This window comes from Pararge aegeria, chromosome Z, assembly GCF_905163445.1.
Source record: "Pararge aegeria chromosome Z, ilParAegt1.1, whole genome shotgun sequence".
Classification (NCBI taxonomy): domain Eukaryota; kingdom Metazoa; phylum Arthropoda; class Insecta; order Lepidoptera; family Nymphalidae; genus Pararge; species Pararge aegeria.
The window spans coordinates 2,694,255-2,704,734 of NC_053208.1; positions in this window are offsets into that span (position 1 = coordinate 2,694,255).

Below are 10,480 nucleotides of genomic sequence, written 5' to 3' on the forward strand. Positions count from 1 at the left end.
GGGATTCTCTGAAAAAAAATATATTAGCTTAAATAAGTATCTGCCATTTGTCAAAGTTGGTGATTCTTTCATTGCCAAGATTAAGGAAGTAACACATTAATTTAATAGTCCAATTCAAAAATATTCAACACAAAATATTTTGGCAGCCGGAACACGGCTAGGTTGAATGATGTGGCCAAATACTAGGCTCGGTTTCGGGTAGCTTTTTTGTGATTTAATATTTAAAAAAATCGGCGATAGCTTAGTGACACCTCTAACTTCTCGGAGTTATGTTTGTTATTGCATATTGCTTTAACGGTAAAGGAAAGCATCGTGGCGAAATCCGTACGCTTGAGAGTTCTCCATTAGCGATGTTAGCTCAGACTTTTAACGGTAAACGAAAACATCGTGACAAATTCCCTAAACGAATCCGCCTAAGAGTTCTCTATAATTCAAATTGAAATTTTCCGTATTAATATTTACATAATTGTATGGGGATGGTTATAACTTAGTTTGCCAACTTAAACCTAAAAGCTACGAGGGTTCCAAACGTGCCCTGGTCTAAAAAAGAGCCCACAACAAACTTAGCCGGGTAAAATTGAATCCAACACCGCCGCTAGATCAGCAAAGCAGTTATAAAGTTTATAGAAAGACGTAAGACGCAAGTGCACATCACCGCATTAAGACGGAATCAAAAGTGTGCGCCCCCCGGGCCATAACTCAGCGATGATCCGGCCTGTAGCCCGGACAATGGACAACAGTCGGGCAAATGCCTAGAGCGCCGATAAATCATTGGCATACCGGAACCCCGTGAGCGGCAATAACGGTTACGCTACACCCCGCCCATTATACTATTTCCTATTTGACAGATTGGTTTAGTGACGTCCGAGTTATCTCAAATGGTTAAGTTACTCGAGGTTAAGTCTACAGTCCTTTTAGATTGTTACCGAGTTCAACTCTCTTAAATAGTCAATGTGCGTTATAAGCAATCAAGTGTTACTACACTTGCTTACTATTTTAAAACATCGTGCAAAACCTGCACGCTTAACAGTTTATAACGTTCTCAGTTTGCCAATCCACACTGGGGCAGTGTACTGAGTACGGCCTAAAACTAATCTTGTAGTAGGTCAGTAATCCCTATCCCTATCCCTACTAATATTATAAATGTGAATGTAAGTTTGTTTGTTACGTTTTCACACAAACTCATGAAGCTTCACTTCAACTCATCGTCATGAAACTTTGTACACATATTCTTGGAAGTGTTAGAAGTAATATAGGATATTTTATTCCGACATTAAGCTCGGTTCCTTTGGGAGAGGGGATGAAATTTGACGATTTTACACCATAACTCCGACACATTATAACCGATTTAAATTATTATTTTTGTACTATCGAGGTTATAATATGTGTTAAATTTTGCCCAAACTTTGTGAATATCTGAATTTTGTTGGAGACAGAGGACAGAATTCCTTAGCAGACAGCAGCAAGCCCCGCTTTTAAGGCTTAGCGATACTGAATAATTTAATATTTTTTAGAATTACAACTAAATTGAATGCCACATCAAAAAACAAAAATCAAACGCAGACGAAGTCGCGGGCAACAGCTAGTGTAATTTATATGAATGAGTTATCCGACTCAAATAATAATACTCTTGAAGCCTAATGCGCAAGCGATATTATATTTGAGTCAGACTAATGTAATTGCACCTTGAATCTTTATGACATCTACTCGTAAATACGACGCACTTGTGACTGAATTAGGTGGCATAATTTTGACAGTTTTGTATGGTAAACATTGATGTGACGTAATGTGTTTTTCGTGACTTCAGTGTCATAAAACACCACGCCTAATGAGTTTGCCAAAAGTTACTTAATTTTAGGGTTATTTAAATGAAGGTTATATAAAAGCTGGCGATAATTTCACCTTACTCATAGACAGCAGTGGCGTGCATAGAGGGTATGCACAGGGTATGCAGGTGATATAAAATGAAGAAAATCTCCAGTAGGAGTTATAAATAGTTAAGGCTAAGCTTTGTATAACTCTTACAATGCCTATCCTATATAAGTTTTTTATAACTTGTACTGGAGATTTTCTTCATTTTATATCATCTGCATACCTTGTGCTTACCCTCTATGCACGCCACTGATAGACAGGAGTTGGTAGGTATACAGGTATGATTTGAAGCTCATAGAGTCAGGGTCGTGTAAGTGTTCTGCTCTCGGCTCGCCATACTTTGATGCCCATGTCAGATAGCCTCCAGTTACTCCAAGGAAAGTTAAAGAAAACGACGACAGGGCATAAAGAAAACAAGAAACACAGTCAGAGACAGTATCGGGTACTAAAAGTAACGGTCCACTTTCGTAAAATAGTCAACTTGACGTGCGCAAACGTTAAATAGAAAACGGTGTAATGGAACGGGTGGCCGGCATTTTTGGGTGTAGATAAATTAAACGACGCAACCCCAGAGCGAGGTCGGTGCGCGCGGAATGTCCAAATAAATTTTTTGATAAACGAAGCCGGAAGACCGGCTATTACGTGACACTGCCCCCGTTTGCGCCTCAGTCATTGTTTTCCTCCGCCGGCATTTACGGAATCTCCGGCTATCCGCTCTAGCCGAGCCGGCATACCCTTTGAATCGATTAGATTCCATCGATATACTAAGCCCAAGATAATAAACACGTATCCCTCCATCTATAACACATACACGTATCTACATACAGTTAACGATTGGGCTTTATACGAAAAATGGTGATTTTATAATTATTAAAAAAATAAATATACTACGACAATACACACATCGCAACCGAGCCCCAATTAAGCTTAGCTTGTGTTATGGATACTAAGATAACTGATGAATATTTTAATGTATCTATAATATACATAAATATACAAATAAACACTCAGACACTGAAAATCATGCATGTTCATCACACAAACATTTTTCAGTTGTGGGAATTGAACCCACTGCCTTGACTCAGAAAGCAGGGATATGGATTAGATAATTGACAAATAGTACTGAATCCCATTTATAAATAAACTGAAACTGACTCGAACCAAGAAAAACATTTATTAGGTTCTGTAAATAAATAATTATGTTGTACTTATTTAATTCATACCTACATTTATATATAATAAGTATCTACCAATCAGCTACAGCAATTGATAATTGCTTCACAATATAGCACCTCCCTAATCAATCTCCTTTTGGCTAGTTAGCTAATGGGTAGTACTAAGATGAGTTACAATAAACACACAAACACTGAAAAACATTTCATCACACAAAATTTTTCCAGTAGCTATCTATATTTAATACAAAAATAATGTATAGTAATGTTATAAATGCGAAAGTTATGATGGCCGCTTGTTACTCAATCAGTACAGAAAAAGGCTTTAGAACAGAACAGCTCATAGGTTACTTTTTATATTGGAAAAATGGGATAGATTCATTTAGGGGTCACAGAATAACAGGCATATTGTCAATAGCCAATAAAAGTCTACTGCTGGACAAAATACCTCTTTATTAGTGAGGGTCCCTTAATCACCAATACGGAGGATGCTACTGCCCGTTCTCCTTTGTATTCCCTTTTTTTTTGTGGGGAAATCCTCATAGATACCACCGCACCACGGGGAGGCACAGTGGTTATGTCGGACTCGTACCGGCTAAAACCTGACGGTGTTCCAACATATCACCTGGTGTTAGGGCCACGGGTATGATTTCGCACACAACCGCGTCTCCTTTGGATTCCCTGAGTCAACTAGTACGACGCCTGTAGACAACTGATCTACCGTCATCACAAGGATCACTCCATCAAAATTCCCACGCAAACAACTTCGCAGGCAACAACAAGTCTTCAATACTTGCGCGACTGTGCAGTGTGTATCTCGGGCCTCGATACGTATCAACGATTAGATCGCATGATAATTCCATCCTAATAGGTCAGTCCGGTGTCGGAGTTAATCAAGCATCAAAGGGCTGTAAAGCAAACGGTGGGTGCCGTCGTATATCTCACTAATTAATGGATTCGCTAGGACCGTTTCGGTTACAAAGGACACCGCCCGAAAATTATCTACTTTTTTAACTTATAGCGGGTGACATTTGGAGAGCGGGCAGGGAGGCGAAAATTTAAAGAAACCTGCAGTCATGACCCCACACCACCAGACCACCGAATAATCCTAGTTTTACACTATTGCGTAAAGGTGTAACGATAACCTTATTTACCTGATTTTATTTAGATTACTTAGCGTAAGTTCAATCAACTCATTGTGATCAAAAGAATGTCTAATAAACTTCTTTCATATAAGTCTCGTTCTGATGGATTATATGGAACCGGTTTCATAAATTAATTTATATGCAAGCGTTCATACGCCATCAAGACAGACCACGACTCTAATGTAACCTAACGCACAGTGCGATATCCTTTTTATATTTGCTTATTCGATATTATTAAATAGTTTTAAGAGTGGTTAAAAGCCATTGTTAAGTTTCAAAATTGGTCGCTAATGCCTCTGGATGAGCAAATAAAGAATTAAAATGGATAAAAACAGTTTTTTAAATATGTTCGTCTAGGTTAGGACGTAGCTTTTAAGAGTTTTTTCAAAAACTTTAAATATAAAAATTAATTATATCATGGGATTGCTACATGGTTTTAACACGAGTTTCACTCTTCGTTTTGTAATTAAGATTTCTACTGTGCAATGTAGGTGATTTACCGTTAGTGTTCACCACTGACCGTACCCATAATTTTACCCCGTGTATGCGATCTCGCACATGTCGTTTCGGCCCGAACATTTTGATGCGTTCTGTTGCATTTACGATCATTTTTATCGCCTCGGCTGATACTAATCTACAGCCGATGGGTACATGCATCAGTTGTCTTGTAGAGACTCATGTCATTAGTTTAGGGTATCGTTACTAACTAATATTTATTTTATCTTAATGTTATTTTTCCATCCCCGGGGACCAGTACTTGGGCACCTTAAGTTAAGTACTTTAAATGGTTAAAAACTTTAATCTTTTTATGCCCTTACAATGTGTATGCAAAATTGCATAATAATAGGCTGATTAGGTTAGGCGTGAAAGCGTAATTAACAAACTTCGTATCAGCATTAATAATATTAACAAAAGCAATTGTGGAAACGCGTTAGCGATGCTATATTGGTTTGTATAATAGATTTGAAAGCAAGGAAAGGAGCTAAGTAAATATATATACAGTCAGTCCGCTAAAGAGGGTTTTCATCACTTAGTTTTAATTAAATGCACTGGGATTTTTTTTTTATTTTTTTTCTTTCATTGATACCAAGTTAGTTGAGAGTTATAAAAAAAAAAAAGTTTTGATTGTTTTGTTTTTAAAATTTTTTTGTCGGCGTCCTTTATGGTGTTGCTGGCCTTTGAAATTTGTGACAGTGTACATAGTGACTTTTAAAATAGAGTAAGTACAGCAGTCTACTAGCTAAGTCTTTTCATTTGATACCTATGTTGTGAGTCCGCCGATTTGTAGCGACGGCCCTCTTGGACTGATTTTCATCAAACATAGCTAAGAACACCCCTGACTAATTAATCTTTCAAAACACTACACAAACACGCACGCACACAAACACACACACGTACACTAGAACACAACACACACACACACGCACACACACACACACACACACACACACACGTGCGTAAAACTTATAATACCTCGTCGTTTTTGCGGGGTTAATGAAAACGGTAAATACTATCGCATTGCTCTAGAGGAAAGGCACTGTTATGCTGTCAAAGAGGCTATGGTTCGAAGCATCAGATATGTCCTGAGTTTTTCGCTTCGCCTGTAAAAGGAATTTGATGTTTGAAAATAGTAAACATTAAAAAAGCTTGGGTATGAATTGCTGTATCTTCATAGCTAAATATTAATTGACTGTGAGATGGTGATAACAAAAATAATTACCTGGCTAAGTTTGTTGTGGGCTTTCTCAGACCATGCGCGTTTGGAACCTTTGTAGCTTTAGGTTAAAAATGGCGAGCGTAATTATCACAATCACGTCACAATAATAATTATTTAAACATTCAATATGTATGATCGCATCATAAGTGCCTGTGATAGGCCTATAAAAGAATTTTTGTATTTTAACGTAATTTTAATGTTACATTTAATGTTATTAATTTGTTTAATTGTTTAATTCTTTATTTGTGTGCATTTCAAATTGGCATTTTTTATCATTGTTAATTAAATTTAGTTTTTTAAATGTAACCTGAGGATATGAAAAAAAAACAAATTATAATTGTATGTCAGTCTGAAAAGGAGTGAATATGTGATATAATGTTTTAAAACTTAAATCATTAAAATCAATGTTATTATAATAGGATTTTTAAACTTCAATTTTTTTAAGTATAATTTCTAACAGGTACTCAGACGAAGACACGAGAATTCGCTAGTTTAAAATAATAATTATCTAAGAAGTTTATAGGCTTTTTTGATGTTACATTAAAGTTTGAAAGACGCGTATCCATTAAAAACCAAATAATAAAACTTAATCTTGGTTGTTTTCAAAATAGGTAATTAATATTAATTGTACGTACGTTTTAAAACTCAGTTGTTTTAATAGGTAAGTCCGGTTTTACGAACAGTAATTAATTGGCGTTAAATCTTTGATCACCCTCGCTCACCTTACCACACCGATGCCTATGAAGCGGTAGATAGTAACAAAGTCAAATTAAATCAAATATTCTTTACTTAAGCCTCTAACAGGTACCCAGATAAAGCGTTCACACATAATTTTAGGAATACGTGTCCGATTGGTGGTTGATTGGACACTATTACTAAACGTCAGCTGTCCGCCTGTCTGCGTATGACGGTCGATTGGCGCAGTGGGCAGCGACCCTGCTTTTTGGGTCCAAAGCCGTGAGTTCGTTTCCCAAAATTTGAAAATCTTTGTGTAGTGAATATGAACGTTGTTAGTGTGTGGGTGTTTGTATGTCCTACACTCCCACAACCTCTGGGAAGGGGTTACGGCCGTAGTTCACCACGCGTAGTTCACCCAGTGCGGATTGGTGGACTTCATACACCTTTGAGAACATTATGGAGAACTCTCAGGCATGCAGGCTTTCTCACGGTGTTTTCCTTCACCGTTGATGCAATTGAAATTTATAATGTTAAAAACGCACATAACTTTGAAAAGTTAGAGAAGCGTGCCGGGATTCGAACTCCGTAAGCGAAGTCGTAGTCCTACCCACTGGGCTATCACCGCTTCTAGTATAACATAATAGAGGTATATTAGCTACGAACGCTTCACATCGACAAAACAGTAAAACATTTGTCGGCATCACGCAAAAAGTTGAAGGGAAAATATAGCCCGTTATGAAGCAATATTAAAACCGCCCGCACCGCCTATAAACAAGCATTCCCCGACAATAACTCAGACGCACATAACAATTTATCTAGTATCGGTAGATTCGGCGGAGTTTAGTGTCGAATGTGTTCGGAGACACCGTTTAGTAGCGTAATGCGCGTGACTGCGGTACAAATTATGCATTTCGGAGACAAGTCGATTTTACGATGGAGGAAGTGACGTCATAAAGCACTGTTTAATGTCCGCTCGTTCCGCCGTGATATGCATCTGCCGCACGAATGTGGCACACGAACGCGATCACTTACTGTGGCTAGGTGATAAGTCTCTTAACTTCCACGGAACGTAATTCTTTATGCAGAATTCAATGCAAAAAGAGGGCTTTTTGCGACCTCCCCAGCGGAGCGGGGAGCGTTGTGCTTTTAAGACGGAGGTCCCGTTTTTGTACCCCAGCAGGGGATATTCCTGGTCTGGTTTCGGCCGTGGCTAATTACCAACCTACAGACAAAGATGTGGCGCTAATTAATCGAGCGGTATTGGTTTAATTAGACGGCCAAGTTCCGCAGTTTTTGAGTCCAAGGTCTTGGGTTCGATTCCCACAACTGGCAAATGTTTGTGTGATGAACATGAATGTTTTTCAGTGTCTGGGTGCTTATCTGTATATTATAAGTGTTTATGTGTATTATATTCATAAAAAAATAATCATCAGCTATCTTAGTACTCATAACACAAGCTACGCTTACTTTGGGGCTAGATGGCGATATGTGTATTGTCGTAGGATATTTATTTATTTAATATAATTGCCGTACTCCCTGACATGTTAGCTCGCTCACCATCTAAGTCTGCATCATTATTTATCATCAGGTGAGATTGCAGTTCGAAGCAAACTGGTAGTGAAATAAAAATGTAAAAAAGCTCGATAAATTTATGGCAATTTTTCTGACTTTTTCTGACAGAACTTGGCCGAGGACGTACTACCGCCATGCTTGTATCTGCGGCCAAGTTCCTGTGTGCCAAGAATGCTGTGTTCCAGTCTGAGGGCTGTGGTTGCCGGTGTTATTACGGGCACTTGAGACGCATTTCAGGTTGACGGACGCGGGGCGGCATGTGCAGGACGTGTTCCTAGAATGCCCTGCCATAACCATCTGATGATTTGCTAGACCCAACAATTATTACTTGTAACCTCTAAAAACTATACACGGTTAGTCAGAAATGGGATATTTATGAAAGCATTTATGATAACGAAATATTTAAGTTCCACAATTTTTTCCTCATACTTTTCAATACATACTGCAGATGTAAATACGCGATGACAACCGTAACACTAGACCCATCAATTATAACTAAGAAACTCTAAAAAACTATAGACGGTTAGTTAATAATGATATTCATGAAATAATAACGAAATATTTATGTTCCACAATTTTTTCCTAATACTTTTCAAAAAATACTGCAGGTAAATAAACGGTTCATAAAAATACGCGATGACAACCATTTAAGGTCAAATGGGTTCACGTTTTATGGCGTTAGGAAAAAGATTATGGTTCTAGCAGTTGCGTGCACAGGGTTTTTGACTAGGGTATGCAAAAAGAAGGAAGATACTATCAAATGGAAAAACCTTCTTTTTATGAGTTGTACAAAGTTTTAGGGTACACAGTGCTTTTGTGAATCTATGAAGTGCACGCCACTGGGTTCTAGTTATAATAAAACACTGAAACTGAATATTTGAGATGATAATCATTTCTCTTAATCAAGCATAAATAATTATTTTTAGGCGTTCACCAATTTCATACAATTTCGATTATGCGAAATGTACAACCCTCGACGTGAAATCAGTTGTTTACTTGACGACCTGTCAGAAAAGTTACACAATACCGCGGCAGATGCAGTGGTGTCCACGTACGTAACGCTAAAGTTGCAACAATCCGTCAATATCATGTCGTGTTGTCAATTTAGTGTGGAGTTGTCAAATTAGATCATTTGACCTTAAAACGCACACTTCTAATACCTAACCTAATCTCCTACAAACAAACTACAATACTTACAACGATTTATTGAAATCGGAAACGGTAACGCCCCAAAAATCGGCGAACGACGTATGTAGACTCCCTGAGAGAGTTCCAAAAATTGATATACTCGCACCTCATATTGAACGGAAAATAAATCGTATACTCTCCTTTAAGTGCCAATAAAAGTTGGAGTAAATCATAAAAGTATCACTCCACGAGAAATGTCTATAACAAGTGTGTTATGGCAGAATAATTCAGTATCGGGGAGGGCGGAGTGAAAGATGACTCCCTCCTGAACACCCCGGGCTCGTCCAGGGACGGTTATATCGAAGCCTTCAATTATTTATGGGACCCGTGTCTACTTTTCATTTTACTCCGTTCGCTGGCAAATAAACATGTCCCGGAAGGTATAGGCCGGATAGTTTTACACAATGATATTACGTGTGTCTACCCGAATACGGAAGGTTTATCGTTTCAACAGTCTATGTTTGTATTTTAACCGAAAACATGCGCTTCATATTGACTTCAAAAAAGCGCAATGCCGAAAAATATAAACAAATTACAACACTTTTTCTCTAACAAAACAATGTTATAAATAATACAAGAAGTTCGAATTTCAAATTAAATTCAAAAATCACCAAGGAGATTCCATAATATGTTGACAGGAAACTGGACAGATTTTCTTCTTCTATGTTTGAGATGAAAGAATACATGAGTTTAGTTGATTGTTCCAAGTAATCTTTATTAATTATGACATTCATTAATTTGTTAAGAACCTCGATGTAAGACATGTGATGTAACACGTTGTTTAAGAAGCGATGATAGGACCTTCGACTTCAATTACGGCGGGCTGGGGTCGAATCCCATCACGCCCCCCCAACCCTTAACTTAGTTATGTGCGTTTTTAGGAATTAAAATATTACTTGCTTCTACGTTGAAGCGAAATATGGTGAGGAGACCTGAATGCCTGAGAGTTCTCTATAATGTTCTCTGGCGCGTGAAGTGGACCAATCCACACTGGGCCAGCGTAGTGGACTACGGCCCTACGTGCCCTGTAGTGGGCCGGTAATGTTTTGTTATGATGATGATAAATATTTACATATATATATTATATGTCGTATATATATATATATATAGGATTTTTTTTTTCCTTTTATGTTGTT